Here is a 10,287-nt window from a genome sequence, read left to right as displayed (position 1 = left end):
TTATAAAGTCATAAATGTTTTTTTAACGGATTTTGCTTTTATAATGATATTTGTTATATATAAAAAACATGTTTTCATCAAAACAAAAAAAAAACATGAATAAGGTAAGAGATCTTTCATCCAAAAGATACATTTTTTTTCCTTGTCAACTCAAGCCAATGAAATTTGTATGAACATTTATTTTAATTAAATTTAATTTTTATTCATAAATATGCTATTAATAAAAAAGATATGTTTTTGTCCAAAACAAAATGAAACAGAAAAGGAAAATTTCCTGGTAAAATATATTTTTCTTATAAATATTTATTTTAATTTTCATAAAATGTAATGTTTCAGTCAATTTCATTACATTATATTCTTAATTACATCATCCAATTCATTGCATTACATTACCTTGCACTACCATATCATCCAATTTATTACATTACATTACCTTCCACTACCATATCATTCCAAATATTTGCTATCAAATTCCATTACGTCATTGAAATTCTGCTAGAAGAGTAGGGATCAATTGCTGCGAGATTATTTGATTTGTTCTCTCTGTGGGATGGAAGGCATCCCAGAATACATATTTATTGGCGTCTGGACATGTAATTGAATGTTCATTGCAAAGGTAACTCATCTCAAATGTTCCTGTGGCACAGCATGCCTTCCCTGTCTCCTGGAATCCTGCCAATCAACAAACAAAACCACATCCAGACATGATATGGTTTTTGTGCAGGAGAAGAAAATTAGGCAGCAAAGCAACCCTACATAGTTAAATTATGTTTGGAGTGGATAAATTATTATAGACTACATAGTTTTTTTTTCCAATAAGTAATATACTAATTATGTTTGGAGTGGATAAATTATCTTAGTCCCTCTTGTGATTCATCAATTTATTAGTGATGATTTATTGAGAAATACCTTATCGGATCAAGGCTTGAAAATCACAAACATCTGCAATTAGTCACCCTCTGATATTTAGGTTAGTTAAGTTGTACGAGGAATCTAGCTTTCAAAGCTACATGTTCTGTGTTTATGAGAATTGAAGAACAAAAAAAATAAAAAAAGATGATAAATTTAGGTGTTGTGAAATAAAGAATGTTCGTATGTATTGAATTACCTGATTTCTCTTTACCTAGTGTTTCACATGGGCTTTTATACCAATAATACACATCAACTTCCAAAGAAGCAGAGATGGCAAGGTAAAAAAATTTCTGATGTAAAAAAAAAATATATCCTAACAATAGATAATCCGAGATAACTTGATTTAACATGTGAGCTCAAATAAAAAATTAAGATAATTCTTTTCTAGAAAAAAAAGGTTAAAAAAACACAGTCTAGGATTCAATAATATAATATCAAAAGATAAAATAAAATAAAAATAGTTTTTTTTTAAATAGAATCATCCAGGGTTAATTTAACTAACCTGTCACATGCAATATGAGATTGAGATAACAAAATTAAAAAAAAAAGACAGCAAAAAAAACAATACCGAAGCTATATCAATAAAAAAAACGTTGAAAAAAACTCGAGTCAACTTTGGTTAACTTGACTAACCAGCACCCGAGAAAACCCCACTTAAAGGAAAGTAAAGCTCAAGTGCTAATAATTTAATGACAAAGAATGAAAGAAAAAAAATTAATTTTATAAAAAAAGAGTAGAGAAAAACAACCTAAGTTAACCCAGACTAACTTGACTAACCCACTAGACAAATCACGAAACTCAAGGGTCAATAATCTAATATTGAATGACGAAATTAAAAAAAAAAATCAATTTGTATAAAAGGTTCTAAAAATTGTAATTAAAATAATGAGGTGAAAATCAAAATAAAAAATAAATTAGAGGACAAACCAAAATTTTTAATTGGAGGGTTAAATTGAAACAAAAAATAACTTTAACAAAAAAAAAAAGCAAATCAAAAGAATGAGGTCAAATTAAAAAAAAAATAAAACAACATAAAACTTAATTGAATAATGAAATTAAAAATTAATAAAATTTTAACAAAGGGGTTAAGAAAAAAATAAAAATCTAAAAAATAAATATCAAAATAAAAAAAACATATGAAAAATTGTAATTAAAATATTAAAATAATTTTTTTTTAAAAAAGGGATAGAAATAAAAATAAAAAATATAATTAAAATATCAAAAACAAAACGAACAATTATGCATTTTTACTTAGTAATTTTGAATAATCTTGCTTTCCAAATTTGTGATTGCATCCACAGTACTAATCCTATATTAAAAATATAATGAATAAAATAAAATCACACTTAAAGGATGAGTGCGAGATTCATGCTACAATAAATATTTTGTGCATTCAAATTTATGAAGCAGTGCTGTCATTTTATCACAAACCAAACTTCAGAAGTGAAAGCAGAGTGAAGCTTCTTACCATATGCAGCAGGACTTCTAATGATTTGATAGACATTATCATAAACACTCCTTGTAAACAACATCCTGAGCCCAGGAAGCTCTCTCTTCAGTTCTGATACCAAACCCTCTAATTTCCCATTAAATTCCATGGCCACCTTGTTATATTCCTGTATACAGTCATGCTGACCCATGATATTTGTGGTCCTCTCCAATGGCAGACACCCCATTGGAGGAACACCAGTTAAAGATATTTTCCTACCACCGAGATGGTAAAGTTTTGTTATGAAATTTCTTGCTAGTCCAACAAGAAAATCCTCGTATTGTCTGACAGTAAACTGGGATCGTCTGGTTGGAAATGTGTAATAATTTTCAAGGAAATCATTTGTACCTAAGCTCATCAGGTATAGAGCCTCACTGAATATCTCATTCGCCTTCCGCTCGCCAACATAAGCTCAGTTTATTTTGGTAATCCTTGTAGTACTCTAGTTCCTTCCATAAGGGTATCACATTCTGCAAGTATATATGAGACAGGGATAAATTTTAATTGACACTTGAATGGAACCATATGTAATATAAGAACAATCATGAAAGAGCAGAATTTGACAAAATCCAAATGCTCGTTTATTCTTCCTCATGAACTGGAATATGGCAAAAAGGAAAGAGAGAGAGAGTGTATGACTTACTAGCACATTAGAAGTTGCATTGTCATAGCCAGTCCCAGCAGAAGCAAAGCAAACACCAGTCGCAAAATCTGATATACTATACTGTGAGTCCAAGTAAGCTGGTATTGTTGGCTTGAGACCAAATGCCTCCGAAATGAAATCAGGAGGTATGCGCCCATTGCAGAATCGTCCAGTGGGGCGACCACCTTCGAAATCGCGGCCATAAGGCTTGAAATTGCTCTTGAGAACAGTGGAAATCACGTTGTTGTTTCCAGCATCAACAGATGAATCTCCAAAAACTATAATTGCTGGGACATTAGCAGTCGTTTCAGCAACAAGCACTAGGATTGATATTATTTGTGTGAAGAAGAGACAAAGAACATGCATGTATCCCATTTCTCTGTGGTTTTTAATTGTTTTTGGTGACCTTAAAAAGGAATCCTGGAAAAGGATGGGCATGTGGAGATTGAGATCATGAAGGACAGTATAAGGGGAGGTTTGAAGGGAAATAAATGAGAAAAGGTTTGGTAGGTGGCTTAATTGCTGCAGGCATTGCATCAGCATTGAACAGTTTACCTGTGTTCCTTACTGTTCAGCATTTATAGTAGTTAGGTTCACAACATTTTTAATACAACTATAAGCTATTCAAGAATAGAGTTTTACGGTGAGAGAAGAACTCAAAATCCCCATTAACCTTCCCTCAAACTTCAATAAACTGGGAAGCGACATTCTTTTTATTTTCAAACCATTGTCAAGGTGTTTTGGAAGGATTCACCCTACTTCGGTGTGAGTACTGAGGATTGCAGTTCATAGCAACGGTGGTTCTCTCTTGTCTGACGAGAATCCAGCGAAACAAACTCTAGGAATGTTAACATTTCTCTATTTTACAACAAACTTTAAACATGGTAGATTTAAGTAGGATGAGTAATGGAAGTGGGACTTCCCTTAGGATGCCCGATAAGATCATGAAGATAGAGTTCAAGCTAGAGAGCTTGAAAAGGAAGTTAGAGGACCCCTTGTTTACATTAGTAGATCTCACGGGATTTAGACGGCCCCATGAATAGTTGGATGATGAGTACCCAACGTAATGTCATTTAGGATGGAGAGGATAAGCAGGCAACTACCAAAAGCAAATATAGGGGGAAATAAATTACAGCTCTCCTTTGTATGTTCAAATATGGGTACACATTCCTTTTCTTAAGGTTTACATAAATGCGAGCCAGCTACACCTGAACAGGTGAGCATTCTAGCTTTCTTTGAGCTTTACATGAGGCAGCACGGAGAAAAACCATCTCAAACAGTATTTAGGCACTATTGTAAGCTAGTCAAGTGTGCAAGTGGAACACAAGTTTATGGAAGTTATGAGTGGTATTCACTTCCACAACTTGTCTAATAGACTCATAGTGAACATCTCTTGGGTTTTCCATCTCACTCCACCCCTTGACTTTACTATGATCTTTTTAGGGCATGTTAAGGCTACCACTAAGGGTTAATACCTAGCAAGTAAGCTTCATGAGAAATATGATGAATACCTAATGGTATTTGGAATCAAAGAGGAGCATAATAGGGGAGCACACCTCAAGTTGATAGTTTGAGATGATACAGTAACATATAAGAATAGGAGCAACCATAGTGAAGGAACCAACCTAGGGTGATAGAAACTCAAACATGGAGGTCGACGTAAAAAGTTTTAATTGTTATTTATCCCTTATGGACCCAAAAACTCTATGTACTGAATATTTACCTCTAGGTATGCTTTCATTAATTGTTATTTTTTATTTTTATTTGCGCGCACCTCAACTAATCCCACGGGCCCTGAAGTTAACGGCTATGTAAGCCTCCAGTGGCCATCATATGAGCAACCACAGTGCTCGAACCTGAGACCACAGAGGAAGCAAACTTCTTGGTCCCAAACTCTAACCACTGGTCCACCACCGGGCCACCACCTAAATGGTTGTTATTTTTCATTTTTTCCTAGTGTGTAAATTGCAATCTTTATATTCAGGATCTAATGCCCTTTCCTTGCATTGTGAACTTTGAAATCTCTATGTTTAAGGTTCAATATCCTAAAATATGCCTTCTAGAAAACCTAAGGTGATACAATTTGGGCAATGAAAAAACAATCAAATTCAAATTCTGATGTAAAATGCGTAACTGTCCAGTTTTACGGTAATGATCATAATTCTCAATCCGACCATTGGATTGGACTGAAACATTATGTGGAGTCTTTTGACATGTTGTCCTACCTTGAATTAAATTTTCAGGTCAACTGGAGTTCGGGAAAGTATGGAAATACTGGTCAACAAGGGCTATACAAATTTTTTTATTTACTTTTTTTGACTTGTGGACTTTCTATTTGGCTAGGAATCTTTTCCTATAAGGATGTGACAGCTGGTTTTGAGAATTTTCTAGTCTTGTAAGGATATTTAATGGGCAATAACATAGTTTCCATGTGTGGTATGGACTCCATATTAATGTGGAATCCTTATGGTGTATGAAAACAATTTTTCTATCCTTATTAAATAAGTTTCAAAGTCAACTAAGAATACTTTGCAAACAAGAAAACTAAAGACGAAGCAACTTCAGATTTGATTCTCCTAGCTTATATGAGACTTTTAAAGGGCAGCAAATCTGATCCTATCATATTTAGGATATTAAATTCGGAATTAGTTTTTTTATTATTATTATTTTCTTCTTCTTAGTTTAGGGTTTATTTATATTATTTGAGTTTAATTGTAAGTGGACATCATATAAGTCCACATAAGAAGTCCATTAGGGTTTGTTTCAGTATAGAGTCAATATAAATAAAGACATAACCAAATATGTAAGTTAGACAATTCAGATTAATAAAACTACTTGTTTGCCGCATTTGTTGTGTGTTGGTGGGATGATGTCCTTTCCTTGGTTCTTTAAAGAACTGAAAAATGCATTATCGAAGAACAATTGACTTCATGGTGTTATCCTTATACTTCTCATTTGCAAATCAATATTCGTCAAGTGGGAGTTTTCGTTTCAAATAGTGCTAGTGCCTAGGTAGAAGTTATCTTTATGTCACACTCCTATCAAACCTGATTTACTTGGCTTTCCAGGAAATTGGTGCCTTTGCGTGTCAGTTGTGTGACCACATGATCATAAAGTTTGCATCATTTGGTATTAGAGGTTGGCTCCATTAATCAGGTTATATCCTTGTATTTCTTGAATTTTTGTTTTTACCTTCTGCATCAATTTTTCTTTGTTTTGTCTTTGTTTCGGGTCTGATCTTGTTTCAAATCAGTTTGGTTGGATTCTCCTCTTCTTAGGTTATTCTTGATTAGTTTCATTGAATTGAGTTTTTTGGGATAAAAAAGGGTGTCATATTATTCTTTCTTTCCAAAATTTCTTTTTAGAGAAAATAAAATCAGAAAACGTTATTTAGGAGAAATGGGTTTGTTTCGCTTCTTTTTGCGTCCACTTATCAAACCATATTGTAATTGTGTCAAAATTGATATTCTGGTTATTTAGGTTGAAATTGCACAACATATCAATTTTCAAATCATTTGGACATCGTTAGGTTTAGGTTCCAAATTCACGTTTTAAAGGGGCTGATTTGCGTTAGTTTCGTATCCATATATCAAATCAATTCGGAATTAAATAAAAGTTGATATTCTAGTTTATTGGCGTGAATTCACTCTAAATATCAAATTTTAGACCATTTGGAAGTCGTTTGGTTTAGGATCCTTTTTTTGGGTCTAAAGGGGTTTGTTACGTTCGTTAATTGAAAATCCATGTAATTTTGGGTCAGTTTTTAGTCCTCGGTGTGTTCTTACTTTCTTTATTGCTATTAGCTTTTGTTTTAGGTTCTGATATCAAAAACAAAATGCAAAGGGAGTATTACAATCAGCATTTCATGTATTCTGACGAGGTTTTATGGCAAAAGAAGAGAAGGATTCAAAAGGAGAGGTGGTATCAAAGGGAGAGAAATAAAGTGATTAGTGTTCTCAAAAAAGAAACCAAGAGTCTATCCCGTATTCTAAAGGAGATGCAACAAGAACTTGATGTGTTAACGGCATTAGTTGATGCCCAGCAAGTTTTAAAAATAAAGGAGCAAAAATGTCGTAATGATGATAGATAGAAGAAAAGGGCTGCTACCTTCATCCAAAGCTCTTGGCAATGATTGTTGGCAAGAAAAGAACTCCAAAGGCTTCAAGAAGAGGCTAAAAATTTATCCCTTTTCCCTGTTAATGATTCGAGGATGAATCATGTTAAAGAGAGAGGGAATGATACGATCCGGGCAATGAAATAACAATCAAATTCAGATTCTGACGTAAAATGCGCAACTGTCTAATTTTATGTAAACAATCATAATTCTCAATCCGACTGTTGGATTGAGCTAACATTTTACGTGGAGTCCCTTGAAATGTTGTCTTACTTTGGGTTACAATTGCAAGTCAATCAAAGTTCGGAAATGTATGGAAATACTGGTCAACAAAAGCTATATGAATTTTGTTATTTACTTCCTTTTGATTGTGAACTTCCTATTTGGATATGATTATTTTCCTACAAGGATGTGACAGCTAGTTTTGAAAATTTACTAGTCTTGCAAGGATATTTAATGGGCAACAACATAGTTTCTATGTGTGGTATGAACTCCATATTAATATAGAATCCTTATGGTGTATGGAAACAATTATTCTTTCCTTATTAAATAAGTTCCAAGTCAGCTAAGAATACTTTGTAACCAAGGAAACTAAAGAGGAGACAACTTCAGATTTGATTCTCTTAGCTTATATGAGACTTCTAAAGGGCAACAAATCTGATCATATCATATTTAAGATATTAAATTTAGAATTATTATTATTATTTTCTTCTTAGTTTGGGGTTTATTTATATTATTTGAGTTTAATTGTAAGTGAGTATCATATAAGTCCACATAAAGGATCCATTAGGGTTTGTTTCAGTCTAGAGTTAGTATAAATAAAGGCATAACTAGATATGTAAGGTAGACAATTCATATTAATAAAACTTCTTATTTGCCGCACTTGTTATGTGTTGGTAGCATAATGTCCCTTCCTTGGTTCTCTAAAGAACTAAAAAATAACTTATTGAAGAACAACTGACTTCGTGATGTCATCTTTATACTTCTCGTTCCCAAATCAATATTCGTCGGGTAAGAGTTTTCGTTTCAAATAGTGTTAGCGCTTAGGTACAAGTTATCTTTGTGTCACACTCCTTTCAAACCTAATTTACTTGGCTTTCCGGGAAATTGATGTCTTTGCCTGTGAGTTGCGTGACCATGTGATCATGAGGTTCGTATCACAAGGTCCCCAAACTTAGGAAAACTCTCTAAGTCTAATTTGGAACTTCTATACTCACAATGTTTAAAGTAAAGGACCTAAAATTCCAAGCTCATGTGTTTCTCTTTTGAAAAAAACTAAAAGAGAGTGGTCTTTACTAGTATTAGATCATCAAAACATATCCATATGTTGTTGATACTTATTAAAAGTGTTAAGGTTTTTATAGAACTGTAACTTCAAAAAATTTGAAGTTTACAGATGGGCTTCGAGTACCCAGATTGGAAAAGAGGGATTTTCAAGTTTATCATTGTGTCACACTCCTATAAAACCTGATTTACTTGGCTTTCCAGGAAATTGATGCCTTTACGTGTGAGTTGTGTGACCACGTGATCAGAAGGTTCGCATCATTTGGTATTAGAGCTTGACTTCATTAATCAGATTATATCCTTTTATTTCTTGTATTTTTGTTTTTACCTTCCACGATAATTTTTCTTTGTGTTGTCTTTGTTTTGGGTCTGATCTTGTTTCAAATAAGTTTGATCAGATTGTTTTCTTCCTACGTTATTCTTGATTAGTTGCATTGAATTGAGTCTTTTGAGATAAAAAAAAAAAGGGTGTCATATTATTCTTTATTTCCAAAATTTCTTTTTAGAGAAACAAAATCAGAAAACGTTATTTAGGAGAAAGGGGTTTGTTTCACTTCTTTTTGCGTCCACTTATCAAACCATATTGTAATTGTGTCAAAATTGATATTCTGGTTATTTAGGGTGAAATCGCACAACATATCAATTTTCAAATCATTTGGACATCGTTTGGTTTAGGTTCCAAATTCAAGTTTTAAAGTGGCTGATTTGCGCCAGTTTCGCGTCCACATATCAAATCCATTTGGAATTAAATAAAACTTGATATTCTAGTTTATTGGCATGAATTCACTCTAAATATCAAATTTCAAACCTTTTGGAGGCTGTTTGGTTTAGGGTCCTTTTTTTGGGTCTAAAAGGGTTTGTTATGTTTGTGTAATTTTGGGTCAGTTTTTAATCCTCGGTGTCTTCTTACTTCTATTACTATCATTAGCTTTTGTTTTAGGTTCTGATATAAAAAAATGAAAAGGGAGCATTACAATCATCATTTCATGTATTCTGACGAGGTTTTATGGCAAAAGAAGAGGAGGATTCAAAAGGAGAGGTGGTATCAAAGGGAGACAAATAAAGAGATTAGTGTTCTCAAAAAAGAAACGAAGAGTCTATCCCATATTCTAAGGGAGATGCAGCAAGAACTTGATGTGTTAACAACATTAGTCGATTCTCAGCAAGCTTCAAAAAAAGAGGAGCAAAAAACACTGTAATGATGAAAGATGAAAGATGAAAGAAAAGGGCTACTAACTTCATCCAAAGTTCTTGGCGATGATTGTTGGCAAGAAAAGAATTCCAAAGGCTTCAAGAAGAGGCTAAAAATTTGTCCATTATCCCTGTTAATGATTCAAGGATGAATCATCTTGAAGAGAGAGGGAATGATATTATCCAATCACTGAAAAAACAATCAGATTTGGATTTTGACGTAAAATACGCAACTGTCCAGTTTTACAAAAATAGTCATAATTATCAATCCAACCGTTGGATTAGGCTGAAATATTACATGGAGTCGCCTGGCATGTTGTCCTAACTTGGGTTAAAATTGCAAGTGATTTGGATTTCGGGAAGGCATGGAAATACTAGTCAACAGAGGCTGTATAAATGTTTTTTATTTACTTTCTTTTGACTTGTGAAGTTCCTATTTTGATATGATTATTTTCCTACAGGGATGTGGCAGCTGGTTTTGGGAATTTTCTAGTCTTGCACGGATATTTAATGGGCAACAACATAGTTTCCATGTATGGTATGGGCTCCATATTAATGTGTAATCCTTAAGGTGTATGTAAACAATTATTCTATCTTCATTAAATAAGTTTCCAAGTCAACTAAGAATACTTTGCAAACAAGGAAACTAAAGAG

The 10,287-nt window shown here is 33.1% G+C and overlaps 1 pseudogene; it reads right to left on the bottom strand.

Moving 5' to 3' along the window:
- Window positions 1-287: 287 nt before the first annotated feature.
- Window positions 288-3,419, bottom strand: LOC133690843 (GDSL esterase/lipase At2g42990-like; annotated as a pseudogene).
- Between the last annotated feature and the right edge of the window lie 6,868 nt (window positions 3,420-10,287).

Source organism: Populus nigra, chromosome 4 (genome assembly GCF_951802175.1).
Source record: "Populus nigra chromosome 4, ddPopNigr1.1, whole genome shotgun sequence".
Classification (NCBI taxonomy): domain Eukaryota; kingdom Viridiplantae; phylum Streptophyta; class Magnoliopsida; order Malpighiales; family Salicaceae; genus Populus; species Populus nigra.
Note: the sequence above shows the minus strand (reverse complement) of the source record. Positions and strands in the feature narration are given on the sequence as shown.